At 37.8% G+C, this 14,185-nt stretch overlaps 1 protein-coding gene and 1 long non-coding RNA gene across 9 annotated transcripts in view; one reads left to right on the plus strand and one right to left on the minus strand.

The window, feature by feature from the left end:
• Nucleotides 1-1,568: 1,568 nt before the first annotated feature.
• The window catches only part of OSBPL7 (oxysterol binding protein like 7), a 49,540-nt gene continuing 36,923 nt past the window's right edge, over nucleotides 1,569-14,185 (plus strand). For 3 of the 7 annotated variants that reach the window (XM_058181613.1, XM_058181614.1, XM_058181615.1), the window contains exon 1: nucleotides 1,570-1,791. The gene's annotated coding sequence lies outside the window, so the exon portion shown is untranslated. Of the gene's footprint in view, nucleotides 1,792-13,915; nucleotides 13,939-14,085; nucleotides 14,170-14,185 lie in introns of those variants that run through there. The other 4 variants (XM_058181610.1, XM_058181611.1, XM_058181609.1 and 1 more) reach the window with 4 other exon arrangements.
• On the minus strand, nucleotides 8,056-14,153 carry LOC131197492 (uncharacterized). Of its 2 annotated transcripts, none has more exons than XR_009154961.1 (3): nucleotides 14,020-14,153; nucleotides 11,142-11,258; nucleotides 8,056-8,945 (listed from the first exon to the last, which is right to left on the minus strand). It is a non-coding gene; the product is annotated as an uncharacterized LOC131197492 (long non-coding RNA). The 2 variants fall into 2 exon arrangements; XR_009154960.1 differs by lacking the exon at nucleotides 14,020-14,153 and adding an exon at nucleotides 13,604-13,859.

Genomic DNA, 14,185 nt, shown 5'->3' on the forward strand with positions numbered 1-14,185 from the left:
TGGGAAGGTAACAGCGTTCCGTGCGCCTTTGGCGTTGAGTCATGCTGGCCACATGACCACAGAGACGTCTTCGGACAGCGCTGGCTCTTCGGCTTTGAAACGGAGATGAGCACTGCCCCCTAGAGTCGGCAACAACTAGCACGTATGTGCGAGGGGAACCTTTACCTTTACCTTAATAGGGACCTAATAGGTCATCTAGTCCAACACCCTGCTCAAGCAGGAGACCCTATACCATTTCTGACAAATGGCAATCCAATCTTTTCTTGAAAGTCTCATGATGAAGCTCCCACAACTTCTGAAGGCAAACTGTTCCATTGGCTGATTGTTCTCACTGTCAGAAAGTTCTTCATTTCTCCTCATTTGATGGGTTTAACAAATTCTTCTGCATGGCCCTAAAGATAATGTCTGATCGCTAAATTTATTGAATGAGTTTGGTTTTATTTAGAAATTTTCTGGTAAATATGATAAATGAAAACATCAGGTGATAAAAGAATGAAAACCTTATGGTTTAAAATATCGTACATCTTCTAATATCAATATGTCACTGTCACTAAGCAGCTTGCAAACTTTCCAGCACCGCTTTGCTTGATGAAGAGGTCTGAGCTCCTGTATTCGAATTACAAAATTCTGACCGATCATCCCATTTTGGACTGTTGAAAGAAATGTCCATCTGGGTTCAGTTCCCAGTGGGGAAAAAGACACTGGAAACATGGAGACTGCTTGGAAAGATGGTTTAATGGTGGACAGGATCACATGGTTTGAGTTCCTGAACAGAAAAGGGCCGAGATGCTGAGTATGCCCTGGCTTTCTGCCTCTCTGAGCTATGAACTTCCTGGGGCACAGGAAGAGTACCCTGATTGTTTGTCAGACTCGGGGGGGGGGTGTCTTAGCTAGCCTTGCTGGCTGATGTAATCTTCCCAGGTGCCATGTGGTGAGTTTCTGTTGCTAGATGGGTGAGTTTCTGTTGCTAGATGGGTCCTGTTGTGTTGCAGATGATGGTCCATTGACAAAGGTGGGGGGGGGGAATTGGGTTTCTGCCTCTGCCCCATTGACAAAGGTGGGGGGGAGGCAGGAAGGTGGAAGCTGCTTTGTCTTTAAAACATGTTTCTCTTTATGACTATAACTTGTTGCTGGCAATCCTTATGATTTATATTGATATATTCATAGTTTCATAGTTCCCACCACCAATCTCTTTCCACTTATGACTGTATGACTATAACTTGTTGCTGGCAATCCTTATGATTTATATTGATATATTGACCATCAATTGTGTTGTAAATGTTGTACCTTGATGAAGGTATCTTTTCTTTTATGTACACTGAGAGCATATGCACCAAGACAAATTCCTTGTGTGTCCAATCACACTTGGCCAATAAAATTCTATTCTATTCTATTCCATTTCTCATCCAGGGAAATATAATATTTCCCAAAATATCTCATTCTTCTAGGAGAGGGGTGGATGCTAACTTCCTATAGGACCATGTATATTTCCATGAAACCACAAGGCGGTCTTGGAGCTTTTTCTCTCTCTCTCTCTCCTATCAAGAATTTTGGCCAGGATTTTAAATGAGCCAGTCCTCCAAGAGGCACGGTGGCACAGGAGAGCGAAGAACAGAAAAGATAAATTAACAAGAATTGGCCAGCGAGAGGAAGCGGCAGAAGTGGATTTTTTTTTTCCGGCTTTGCTTGGCAGCTGCTTCCTTGTTCCGGTTTGCGGCGGCAATAACTGTCCGTGGCTGTAAGAAGCTCAAAAGGAAGAGCGTATGAAGCAAGCCACGCAGACGCGTGCAGGTAGAAAAGCAAAACAAAATAAAACCTCTGCTTTTTCCTCTTCCTGCTTTCAGTTGGGGTTGGAACCTATTTGTTTGCATCTTGTTTCGGAAATGGTGGGGGCAAGAATAGTGACTTTGTGGCGGGCTTGCTCGGTCGCTGGGCTTGCTCCGGGTCTGCCTTCTGTTTTTTATTTGGGTGGTTGTGTTAACTTGGAACGAATGGGAACATTCTGGTGAGATTGTGGAAATCGAATTGTTAGTCGACTTATCAAGCCCGTCCTGGAATCGTAGATCACTATAGCAAAGAAAATTTAGAGAATGTTGTCTCCAGGGCAAAAAGTTGATGGAGATTCAGTTACAGTAGTTCTTTGTTCTTTGGTCTTTGATATGAATTTTAGAAAATACCGCGTAGACCTGAGGATTGTGACACGGCATTGCAAGGGGAACTTTCAGTTACTCAGCTGGTATCTCTTTTCTTGGAAAAAAGTGCTGTTGACTTATAAGTCCATGGAAGGATTTTGCCCCTATTAAAAAGGAGACCTGTGGAAGAAAAATTAATAGTGCTTTCCAGGAGGATAAATGAGATGATTTATCAGATATGGTGGATTTTGACTCTTAATGGGCAATAAGAAAGGCTGACTGATTCCGATGTCTCTTTAAGATAAGTGAAATGTTATCTGAAGGATTTTGCCCTATTAAGATGATGAGAATGTACTCAAGACGTCTGAGTCAGAGATAGATAGATGAGTGGTGGACTTTTGCCCTTTTGAATAAAAGAGGATGTGGGTTTGGGGTGAGAGATGTTGAAGAAGAAAGGTGGGATAGTCATGTGAGTTCTGCTATGTGACATACAGTGTATGGAAAGTATATGACTATGTGACATACAGTGATTGGAAAGAAAATATTGTAAAACAACTAACTATGCTTTTATGTGAAGTCCCTGATTAAAAGTTCCTAGTTTATCTAGAGCTGCCATGTCTGGGCTGAAAAAAACAGGATAACCACTAGATGGGAGCAAAGAGTTTCTGTTTGCAGTTCTCTGCTGAATTCTCTGGAAGTTTGCATCTTGGATAGGTAGCCCTAAGTTCTCTAGGAAGTTTCAATATAGCAACTCCTTTGACTAGGATAAGAGGAAGATATTGTGTCCTTATTTGGGCATCTTTCCCTAAAGAAGTGATATTTTGAAATTTACGTGCATGGCACATATTTGGAATTGTTCACCCATATGTTTAAAAATTGCATTCTGCAGGAGTGATTTGGGTGCATATATATGGACTGTGCAAAACCAGTTCCTCAGATAGAACTTCCATGGTGGTCAAAGGTAAAACATTCATTTTTTTATGTGTGGAACCCATTCATACCCATAGAAACTGAATACTTGTTTAAAGTATTTGTTAGTCGGTCATCTACTTCCAAGCTTTGAGCAGATATAAAAATGTTGCCACTGAATTTTAGTTTTTAATATGACAGGAGGCTTAAGCACAATCGTATTTAAATAATTTAATTTAAATTTAAGTAAAATTGACAAAATAATCGGCCTGGTTTTTGGTGACTTCACCCACTTTTTCTTTTCCACTCTCTTCTTGGAAGGCAGAAGCCTACCTCAAAGTTTATTGTTGTATTTGGACTGGAGTGTTTTATATCTATGTAACTAATTAAATAGATAGAAGGAAAGAACTGGTACATTATCCCAGATTTATTCACTTACAAGCATAAATCATATTTCATGCTGAATTTTACATAATTTAATTAAGCCTAGTTCATGCTTTAGTTTTTCTTATACCGTTTGCTATTTCAATCCCCTTTATTGCTTGTACCTTCTTTCTGAAGTCTGTCCAATATTTTCTCGTCTTTCCAGAACAGTGACACTTAGAACGGACTGTGCTATTATTCTCAGTGGAAAGTTGCCAGTTACTAAGTACAGTAATTGTATTTCAGTCCCAGAGCCTGAATGTTATACTTTAGGTTGGTAGAACCCAAAATAATCTGTCCAATTTCAGCACAGAACCAGAATCTAGAACTGAAACCTTGCTTGAGCTTCACAGGATATTGTGTCTCTCCATGTTAGTAATTTAAAGAAATAAAAATATTTTTACTTTTACAGGTTATCAAAAGTATATCGGATTCTATTGTTATGATCACTGTCACTGTTTTATTTTGGAAATTGGTAAAGGTGTTTGTTTTTATTCCAATCAAATGGCATGTTGGAAAGAAATTATTTACTGTATAGGAGCCCGGGAATCTTCTTTATCAGCAGAATAACTCATTGTAAACTGAATGGAATCAGGTCAGATTTGGTATGCTTGGAACAGTTGGTAAAAGAAAGATTTAATTTGAAAATGGGGTCGATCAGATATGGGGATGTGGAGAAAAACCCAAAATATATCCTTATGGGAGAGATAATTGGATAGCATATTGGAATCTTGATAACTACTCTTTCCAAATTCCCATTCTTTTATCCTTCCAGCCTCTCTACCAAGAGCAAAGCACATGTATAGATAAATATACTGTATAACCACTGCTGGCAAGGAGGTTGGAGAGAATTCCAGAAACCATGTTCTGTATATTTTATCTGTCTTAACAATTATGGCAATAGTATATCTGGATTTCAATTCAATAATCTTATAGGACTGCAGCAGTGAAATGCCAATAGTTATTCGAATTTCTAAATAACTGTCCTTAATTTAAGGGCCAAGGATGCTGCTAAAAAACAATCACAACATTTCTTCCCTTTCTTTAGTTTCATCTACTTGTTGAAACTTTGAACATTGTCTTCTGGGCAGGGATCAGCAGATATTTTGGGTTAAAAGCACATAAAAAGTAAAAAGTTGAGGTTTGATGTTGCTTCTTGTTCTACTACAATAAAGGGAATCGGAAATCAGTGATTTTCCTTTCTTTTTTTCTTCTTCCCTATACTTTCTCTCTTCTCCTTTTCCTCGCTTATTTTTCCTGTTATTTGCTTTTGTATTTTTGTATTTTATATTGTAAACTAATAAAAAGGCAAAGATGAAAAAAAATATGACATTTGGAATTTTATCAACATAAGTGGAATATGCTTTCAATTTGACTATAAATAGTCCTCAACTTATAACCACAAGTGGGACCAGAATTTCTGTGGATAAGCAAGGCGGTTGTTAAGTGAATCACATCCAATTTTACAGCCTTTTTTTGCCACAGTTAAACAAATCACTGCATTTGTTAAGTAAACCACATGGTTGTTAAATGAATCCACTTTACCCCCTTTAGCTTTGTTTGTCAGAAGCCAGCTGGGAAGATCACAAATAGTGATCAATGACCCTGAGATTGTAAATATTTACTAGTTTCCAATGCCCAGATTTTGATAAGTTGTCTGTGTGGCTGCTGTGACAGTCATAAGTATGACAATCATAAATCACTTTTTCTGTGCTGTTGTAACTTCATAATTGCTAAAATGGTTGTAAGTTAAGGACTATCTCTACTTCAATGAGATAAATCATGAAACTGTCATAAAATAAAAAGCAAAATACCGTATATACTCGAATATAAGCTGATCCGAGTATAAGCCGAGGTCCCCAATTTTACCCCAAAAACTGGGGTAAACTGGGGACTCGAGTATAAGCCGAGGGTGGGAAATGAGGCACCTACCGGTTGGGGAAACCCTCCCTCCCTCAGCTGAGAAGGCTGGCGGCTCCCCCGCCCCGCCCTCTCACTGCACCGGCAGGGCTTCCCCGCGCCGTCCGGTAAAATGTGAAAAAAAGAAAAAAAAAAACTCGAGTATAAGCTGTATATACTCGAGTATAAGCCGAGGGGCTTAAAAAAAAAAAAACTCGAGTATAAGCCGTATAGACCCGAGTATAAGCCGAGGGGACGTTTTTCAGCACAAAAAACGTGCTGAAAAACTCGGCTTATACTCGAGTATATACGGTAGTTATTTCTCTAATAGTTATTGGTAGGGCCTTTATGATGTCCAAGAGCATTGCTGGAAATGAATATAATGCCAAAGACTGATGCTTTCTTTTGTAACATAACTAAATTTTAAAATGTTGATGGGGCGGGCAGGAATCATGAAGAAGCCAAGTGGGCTTATTGGTCTCATTGCACTCCAGGTCTGCTGGCTAAGTTTGTTTCAACTGATTTAGCAAGCTATTATTTGTAACAGCTGAGCCACTACACATTGGAAGTCAATTTGGTTAGAGAGTATTTGATGTACTACTTCTTGTAAACAGTAGAATACATCAGTTTATATTAGCAGAGGGAACTGAATGACTGATTCTGTTATTCCATGTTTACAAATATCATCTTTCCCCAATGTGGTGTCTTTCAGATATGTTATGGTATCTGGAATAAGGTAATGGTAAAGGTCCCCCTCACACATATGTGCTAGTGGTTCCTGACTCTAGGGGGCAGTGCTCATCTCCATTTCAAAGCTGAAGACCCAGCGCTGTCCGTGGTCATGTGGCCAGCATGACTAAATGTCAAAGGCGCACTGAAAGCAGTTACCTTCCCATCAAAGGTGGTCCCTATTTTTCTATTTGCATTTTTTACATGCTTTCCAATTGCTAGGTTGGCAGAAGCTGAAACAAGTAACGGGAGCTCACCCCGTTACGGGACACTAAGGATTCAAACTGCTGAACTGCCGACCTTTTGATCGACAAGCTCAGCATCTTAGCCACTGAGCCACCACATCCCTATATCTGGAATACTCAGCCTAGATAAGCATCCTGAGAATGTATGGTTTTTAACTCCTAGGATTCTCTAAGTAGCTAGGCTATTGCTGAGAATTTTAAGAAGTAAAAGCAGGGACGTGCTCAAGTTGGGAAAGAAAGGTGGCAACCAGAAGACAATTGTATCTCGAGGGAAAGTACATAGTTTGGGTACATTAATGTCTTCAACCTGAATATAATCAGATAGCTATCATTTGCTTGCTTTATCACACTTGATAGTACTTAACTTATCTGGAATGTACTTGAGCAGTTGCCTTTCCCTTGAACACCTGCCAGCTCCAACAATCTTATCTTTCAGCCATTAACAATGCACGTCCTGCACTTACTGAGCAAAGGCCATCTTTGTCAGGCAGGATGGTTGTCATAAGCAACTTCCGTTTACCTTGTATAATTAAATCCATAGAAAACTATTTGGCAGAATAGGCAGAACATAGCCAAATAATGCTTGGAGCCATTCTGCCTGAAAAACTGGATGGATGTGCTGGTAGGGATAGGGATGGGGACTGTATTGTATTTGGCAACAGCCAAATCGCAAAGTTAGCAAGGGATCTATAAGTTTTTTTGTTTCATCCTTCCTAAGCAAACTGCCTCTTTTTCTATATAAATCTTGCTTTGTCTGCACATCGGGTTCCAAATCTAAACTATAACTTTCGAGGCTTTCTGCCTGTCAGACCTTGCATTACAAAACACAATGTTGTGTTTAAAGTTCCAAGCTAGTATTAAAAAGATCTAGCCTTAATATCCTACTTAGCAACAAATCCAACAGTTACCTTTTAGTCTAACCTATATTACAAAGTTGTTGTAGACTAAAGTACAGAGAAGGAAGCCAGGAAGTGACACTTTGTCCTAAACTCATTGAAAGAAATATGAAATGCATTAAGATAGTAAAGAGAGAGACTGGTTTGGTACAACAATTTGTATGGGCTGCCTTGGAGAAATATGTTGCTTTGTTGCATCCAGACACATTTTTTAAACAGCACTAGCCTAGTAAATGATAAGCTAAATCTATTGTTAATTCCCAAGGCAGGTGACTCAGTATATTTTGAATTAACAGATTGTCAGCAGTTTGAAGTGTCAGTCTTCTGCATAGGGTTATTCTTGCACAGATGCTTGGTTCCTTGTCATTTATAAATTATACGTAAGTATAAATTATACTAAAATCTGTTTTAGGTAGATACTCACATTCAGTGACTCGTTGCGTAAGTGATCAGAATCATAAGTGATCATCATACCAATACCTTAAAACCTGTATGATGTTTGGGTCTTTTGAACGGTCATTCATTTTTTTTGGGGGGGGGGTTTAATGCAATTCTTTATAATAATTGGATTTTTTTAATTATTGTATTCTGTAAGGTGCTCAAAGTCATGGCATTGAGATGTCCTTAAATTCCATAAATACATGAACATAGATTTAGTGAAGCATAAGCAGGCAGTATCAGAAAAATTGGGGAATTGGCAGAAATGCATAGAACAGTATTTCTCAACTTTAGTAACTTTAAGGTATGTGAACTTCAGAATTCCAAAGCCAGCATGACTAATTGGGGAATTTGGGGAGTTGGTTCACATACCTTAAGGTTGCCAAGATTGAGAAATACTGGCATAAAATTTTATTATGGGTAAAAATCATCAGAAGAAGGAATGGAATGGAATAGAATAATCTGATTTATAGTACTTAATGTATCAGCCTTTTGATCCCTGGCTCATTAATTATATCTTTACACAGAAAGAACATTATTGTGTAATCTTCATTAACATTTGTGGCAGTTGCACACAAGTCACTACAGTACAAAAGCTTTTGTTCTATTGATTTCAGGGAGAAAGGTGGAAAATGTAAAATAACTATGGTAGATCACACTGCATGGTTTCATTTTGTACCAAATGATGTTACAATTTTACAGAATTGTAAAAAAAAAAAAAAGGGCACACAGAACAATCATAAATAAGATGATAAGGATACATGATGTCCTTTTTTCTGATTCATATCATGAGTATTTAAATTTTACAAGAACCCATGCATAAAATAGACAGGCCTTAATACACAAGAAAATGGAAGGACAGATGGTTTTGTCTTATTAATAAAATGCCTAGGATTAACTCTTCTCAAACGAGTTGTATATTAAAAGTTGTATATTAAATCCTTCTAGAAGAAGATATTACAAAAATCATTACCATCATCTTTTCAAGTTAGGTTTTCTTTCTGAATGTGTGGGTATTAAAAAATCTTCAAGCGGATTTTTAGACAAAATAGTTCGGTTCACTTCTGATTTCTTTAATTGTTATTCACATTAAAATTGTTGTATGTACTCTGGACCAGGAACACCCCATCTTTAGTTCTGAGAGGTGTTGTACTTTCAGGACTGGTTCACAATTTAATGTGCCTTCTTGGACCCACATCTCCTGCTTGCGAAGTAGCAACTGGAGCTAAAAAGGCCTTCACACAGATCCATCTTGTGCACCAATTGTGCCCTCCCTGTGTTATGAGAAGAGCATAGACAATTCAGATAATTACTTATGTTTTGGTCACAGCACACATGGATTACTACAATACTGTCATGTGGCTGCCCTTGGAAACTACTTGGAAGTTGCAGCTTGACCAAATGCAGCAGTATATTAATGATGGGTGTATTTCATCAGGTCTACATAACATCTTTATTCCATGAGCTGCACTGGTTACCAGTAAGCTTCTGGGTGCAATTGAAATTGCTAATTATTAACTATAAAGACCTTCAGGGCATAGGGCATAGGGCATAGTTAGTATTTAAAAGGCTATCTGTATGCTATAGCTTCTGTCCAGCCTGTATGATTAAGCAGAGGTTCCATCCATTAAGCAATGTTACCTGTTGGGACTGAAGAAATATATCCCAGTCATAGCAACTGCCTTCTAAAACTTCATAACTTTGATATACAGTATGTGTGATTCTAATTCCTGCTCTGCTCAAAAGAGTTCTGGAAACTTTTTCTCAGGCTCTCGATTAGTATGTGCAAGAAATCCCGTATGTTTGTGTTTTAATGGTGGCTTTTCTTCTAGTATGTCTGTTTTTTTTAAAAAAAAAGTATTATATGATTGTTTTCACTATACAGGCAATCCTTGACTTACGACTATAATTGAGCCCAAAATTTCTGTTGGTAAGCAAGACAGTTGTTAAATGAGTTTTGCCCCATTTTATGACCATTTTATGACCTGCAGAGGAACTACTACTCATTGACTTTGCTTGTCAAAAGGTTGCAAAAAGTAATCACATGATCCTGGGACCTTGCAACCATCATAAATAGATGCCAGCTTCCAGGTATCTGAATTTTGATCATGTGGTCATAGGAATGCTGCAATAGTTGTAAGTATGAAAACTGGTCATAAATAACTTTTTTTAGTGTTGTTGTAACTTTGAATGATCACTAAATGGATTCTTGTAAGTCAGGGACTACCTGTATGCCACTCAGAATTGCTTTAGTGTGTAACGGTGGCTTGTCAGATTTCTAGAATAAATAAGTTCAGATCTCTGGAATCAGTGATTAAAAAACCACTTTTCATGCATTTGTTTATTTTCAGTTAGAGTGTGACTAGAATTTTTGTTTCAAATTAATATAGATGAGAAATAGCTACTGCTTTTGAATTCACAATTAAAGTGCCATATTCCACGCAAACCACCAGTGATACTATTGTTGAGAACTAATGGGTGGGCTTAAAATTATGGTAATTACATATCCTTAATTATTAATCATAGCTTATTTATTGGCAATGACTAGGTCTGAAAAGCAATCTGTCATTCCCAAATTCCCTCAGAGTAAAGTTATCCCAAATATTCTAGAAAGTGGGAGGGGTTTTAAATGACATTCTAGACCAGGGGTGTCAAACTCACATCATCACATGATGTATTGTGAATCCCCCCCTTCACTGAAACAGGGTGGGTGTGGCCTGCATAATGCATCAGGCCTCCGGGCCATGACTTTGACACCCCTGTTCTAGATCTATCCACTCTTTCTGGGTAAGTCTTCCAAGAGATGAATTGATCAAAGCAGTCAGGATTAATTTTGGTTAGCGTTGTACAAACACAAGTGTTGTTGTTGTAACCCAAAGTATTCAAGTAAACTATAGGAACATAAGAAAAGTCCAGCTAAATCATGCAAGGATGCTCATCTAATCCAGGATTCTGCATTTTCATGGTTAACCAGACAATTCTGAAAGTATGGAAAGCAGAATGAAAGTCTTCCATTGTCTCTTCTTAGCAGTTGATTTACTGAATTAGAGATTGGCAAAAGAAATTAAGGACATCATCAACAAATCCTACTCAGGAACCCATGTGGCACAGTGGTTAGAATGCAGTATTGCAGACTAATTTTGCCCACAGCCAGGAATTTGATCCTAAGTGGCTCAAGGTTGACTTAGCCTTCCATCCTTCCAAAGTCGGTAAAATGAAGACCCAGATTAGGGGCAATATGTTGATATTTGTAAACCACCCAGAGAATGCTGTAAAGCACTACGGAATGGTATATTAGTTTAAGTGTTATTGCTTTTGCTACTCACATAAAGACAACTTCTCAGAAAAAACACTCACTCCAAATCTGGAATTGTTCCTTTGCATGGGAAAAACCTGCAAATTTTCTGCAAACAAGACGTTCTTATTTCTTCATGTAAATATAATTATGCAAATCATTGCAATATACTTACGAACTAGGTTCATTTACATCAATTCATCTTGACTTGTTTGTTCAAATTCAGATTATTGCTTGTATCTTACTATTTGTGTGTTTGTGGAAATTGAAGGCTTGGATGAAGTATGTTATTCTAACAGGAAGAAAAAGAAAAGCAGAGTAAGTGACAAAAGTGAATAATTATAGTTAGCTTCATTAGTTAATAAAGGCAAAAAAACACACACTTCCTAATATTCCATTCATGTTAATTTATTCAGTTCAGGAAACATAATTTATGCGTCAAAATGGTTTTGATGTGAACCTGCTGGGCAAATAACAGTATAGTGACTAAATTCACACACTGAGCTTAAACTATGTCTTACTTTGCTGTGGTTCACTGAACAAGATAAAAAAAAAAACAACTAAGTTCAAATGTCACATAAAGCCATAAACCATGGTTTACAACTGACAGAACTCCCACATGCAAAACTTTTGGTTAAATACCTTTCCACACCATTGGTTGATTGTGCACAAAAACAATCATTAGAAAAGGGATTAAAATGTTCAGACTGCAATGCTGCAGTGGTTGTAAGTGTGAAGTGTGAAAACCACTCAGTTAACTTTTTTCAGTGCCTTTGTAACTTTCAAATGCCACTAAACAAATGGTTGAATGGTATAGAAGAATGGATATTGAAAGTTATTAATTTGGCTGAGATGGCTACAATCTCAGCGTTTTTAAAAGACAATACGCAGGAAAGATATTTAATTGAATGGAAAAAATGGATTGATTATCTACAAAATAGATATCAGATTAAGAAATATCAGATTGCCTTTGAATAATTAGAAAGTTATTTTATGTAATGGGGAAGGGGGTTGGGAGACGAAAAGCTTTGGATGTGGTTATTTGGATTGGAAGGGAAAATTTTATTCTATGTTTGGTTTATGTATAACTTTACCTTGTGATTGACCCGGGAAGCCGGGGGGTGGGGGAGGGAGGGGGGTGTTTTGTTTTTTTTTGGGAGGGAGGGGGAAAAAAGGGGGAAAAATGTTTTTGTTTTTTTTAAAACTCTTTCAATAAAAAAAAACAAAAAAAAAACAAATGGTTGAATGGTTAACCACCTTTAGTTAATCACTCAGAAATACACATAGCAATCCTTGACCTGTGACCATAATTGAGCCTGGAATTACGGTTGTAAACTGCAGTAGTTGTTAACCATGTCACCAGATAGCCATGCCCTAATTTACCTTTTTTGGGGCAGTCATTAAGCAAATGCAGTGGTTGTTAAAAGAACCTGTTTGTTTTTTTCCCAATGGCTCAGGTTTTTTTTTGCTGCAAATCAGAAATAAAACAACAGAAACCCACAAAACCCATGTGATCACAAGATACTGCGAACAGCCATAGGTGCAAACCTGTAGCCAAAATGCAATCACAATGACCTTGGAAAAGGGTGCAAAGAAATCAGATCTGTAAGTAGCTTTGGGGAAGTCCATCATAACCTCAAATGGTCGCTTGCAAACTGGTTGATAAGCAAAGACTATTTGTACTTAATCTCATAAAGTACTCCTTAGAAATCCCAACTAGTCAATCCAGGCTCAAACTAGACCACAACTAGGGATGGACTTCTTTCATGCTTCTTCTTCAAAATAATTTGAAAAATATTGCCCTGAGCAAGAGAGTTTTAAAAGCAGGAGAAGAATCCATTGACAGATAATTTGCTTCTAATCTTTGAAGTATCTTAGGAATCTAGGATTCTAACTTTTGGACTTGACAGAAAGCAATCTTGTGCCATAAATTTTCCTGGACGTGGCAGAAATCTTATGCATAAACGTTTTAGAGTTATGATACAGTAATTGAAGCATGAGTTAATATTGTGAATTTGTTGATTTTATGAGTAGGGCCTGTGTTCAATTATCAAAAGCATTTTTAAGAAGAGGTTATTACACTTGCACTCTATTTATTCAAACCAGAGAATTTAAAAAAAAAAACAACCCACATGATTAAGCAGAGAAAAAGTCACGGAGAAATCTAGCTGGCCGTAAAGAGTAGCAGATTTCTTTATTTAAAATTAACTCTATGCTGCCACAGTTAAAAAACAATAACACCTTGGCAGCTTACATAGAAGAGGTCATTTGAAGAAATGTACTCAAGAAAACTTTAGGATTCAATATTTTCCATCCTTTGTATCCCCATAGAAAGATTAAAAATTTTCAGTTTTGTTTTCATTCAACCATGGGCCAGCATTATTTCATCTGAGCCCATAGTGGTTCGTTAAGACAAACAAGCTGTATAAATCAATGCTGTTTTACTCAAATCCTGGACAGACTAATTTGTCAGGCCTGAGCCAGCTTGGGCATTTAGGAAAGAAAAAATCCTTGATTTCATCTGTAGAGAAAAGGTCTGCTTTTACTAAAGCGTTTACAGCATAAGCAAAGCCAGATCTGAATATTCCTGCACAAACCCCTTGATTTTCCCCTTTCCTAATTCCTCTCAAGTCCTACCTCTTCTTTTGTTCAATGTCCAATACTATTCAAGTTAGGAGTTTTGGTAACAGCCCCAATGATTGGCTCCTCTTCGGTAGATGTCTGCCTTCCATTCTCACCCCTTAGACCCTTGGATCTCTTGTCTGTTGTTTTGGATTGGCATCTCTGGGTCCTATCATCTCCTTCTCTGTGTTTCTTCCCCATTTCCCCCTCCCGCTTTTTATGGCTGGATGCCAGCAATGCAAAGTGAAGATAAAGAGGGTGGATGGCAGATCTGCCATCAATGGTAGATCGATGCATCCAAATATACATGCTTCAGGATTTATGACAGAGTTCACCTAAGGCTCATGAAGGTAACCATAATTTACTGTGAAATTACATCCAGTGCCTCCCTTTGTAAGAGTTCCTTTTCTACTTCAGGGAACTCAACTGACCTTAAAAAAAACCCCACGAACTTAGGCAAGATGTATTCCCTTTCTCCCCTTTGTTTCTGTCTTCAGCAGGAAACAGAGAGGGACTGAGACATTAAAGCTGCAGAGTTCTGCATGACTGTTCCAGTTGAATTCAGGGCAGCTTACATCTGGGTAAATACACATAAGA

This window comes from Ahaetulla prasina, chromosome 4 (genome assembly GCF_028640845.1).
Source record: "Ahaetulla prasina isolate Xishuangbanna chromosome 4, ASM2864084v1, whole genome shotgun sequence".
Taxonomy (NCBI): Eukaryota; Metazoa; Chordata; class Lepidosauria; order Squamata; family Colubridae; genus Ahaetulla; species Ahaetulla prasina.